Source organism: Pseudonaja textilis, chromosome 2, assembly GCF_049901715.1.
Source record: "Pseudonaja textilis isolate UNSWEBS1 chromosome 2, rPseTex1.2, whole genome shotgun sequence".
NCBI lineage: Eukaryota > Metazoa > Chordata > Lepidosauria > Squamata > Elapidae > Pseudonaja > Pseudonaja textilis.
Window position 1 is genome coordinate 159,580,990 of NC_141991.1, and position 1,540 is coordinate 159,582,529.

At 43.9% G+C, this 1,540-nt stretch overlaps 1 pseudogene; it reads left to right on the forward strand.

Annotated features, from left to right (window-relative positions):
- Nucleotides 1-266: 266 nt before the first annotated feature.
- Nucleotides 267-1,218, forward strand: LOC113444456 (olfactory receptor 52M1-like; annotated as a pseudogene).
- Nucleotides 1,219-1,540: the final 322 nt, after the last annotated feature.

Genomic DNA, 1,540 nt, shown 5'->3' on the forward strand with positions numbered 1-1,540 from the left:
TCCATTGTCTGGTTGTCTGTGTCAATTGCCACCCTTGCAAAGGAAAATTGATCTTTCATCCTACTGTGTCAAGGTGGTTATTGAGACTTGGTTTTTTTAAAATTTCTTTTAAATTTCTTTTTATCATTGTAGTGTGTTTTTATTATGGTTTGCAGCCCAGAAGTCCGTTGGTGTTATAAATTCATTAAACAAAGAAATAAATAATATTTTATGCATTGATATTCCAACTGCAGGAGTGATGAGCTGCTCTGGAATGTGCAGATGATATGGTTCCTGCTTTCTACAATGCCTGTTTCAGCCCGTCTACCTTCTTTCTCATGGGTGTACCTCAGCTGGAAGAGGTCCATCCCCTTTGGCTCCATGTATGTCATGGCCGTGCTTGGGAACTGCACCATCCTCATTATCTGGTGGAGCCAACTCTCCACCAGCCCATGTATCTCTTTCTTTTCATGCTGGCCATAACTGACTTGGTGCTTTCCTCCTCTGCACTTCCCAGAATGCTGGCCATCTTCTGGTTTGGCAGCAAGGAAATTGACTTCCACTCATGCCTCCTCCAGATGTTCACCATCCACTCCTTTGCCACAGTTGAATCAGGAATTTTCCTAGCTATGGCATATGACCATTATGTGGCAATATGTACCCCCTTGAGACACAAGACTATTTTAACCTCTTCAACTGTTGCCAAGATTAGGGTGGCTGCTTTTCTGAGGGGCTTCTTTTACATTTCACCCCTTCCTTTGCTTGTAAGAAGGCTGACTTGCTACCACACCAATATCATTGCACACTGTTATTGTGAGCACTGTGGTGGCTGTGGTGATGCTCTCCTGTGATGATACCTCCATCAGCAACATCTATGGTGTGACAATTGGCTTTGTGATACCCATCATTGACTCCCTGGGCATCGGTGTGTCTTATGTTTTCATCCTCTGGGCAGTGATGAATTTGGACACAGCAGAGGCCCGATTAAATTTTTTTAGCACTTGTAGCTCCCATATTTGTGCCATCCTAGCTTTCTACATCCCCATCGCAGTCTCTTCCCTGATCTACAGGTTTGGCCACCAGGTGTCTCCTCCAACGCATATCCTTCTGGCCAACTTCCATCTGATCTTTCCCCCTGTTTTAAATCCCATTGTTTACACTGTCCAGACCCAAGTAATGCAGAAGAAGTTAGTCAATATGCTATCCTGGACTCAGAGACCAACGAGAGGCCTTTTCTAAGCTGTTCAGAAACAGGATTTTGTGTGTGTGTGTGTGTGTGTGTGTGTAATGAGTCCACTGAATTAATATCAACCCTGAGCAGTCTAGATGGGAATGTCAATGTCCTGACACAATGCCTGAAAGTTATCTGGCTTTGCAGGGCGGGGAACAGGTTCAATGCTACCTAGGTCTAGTAGCTGAGGTTATTTGGAATGCCTGGACATGGAGATCTGGGGAGTTATCATCTTTAGTGTTGTGTGGGATGATGGAAGACTATATCAAGTTACAAAGCACTCTAATATTACAAAGTAGGTGCTCATTCAACCTAGTTTATAGCACAGAT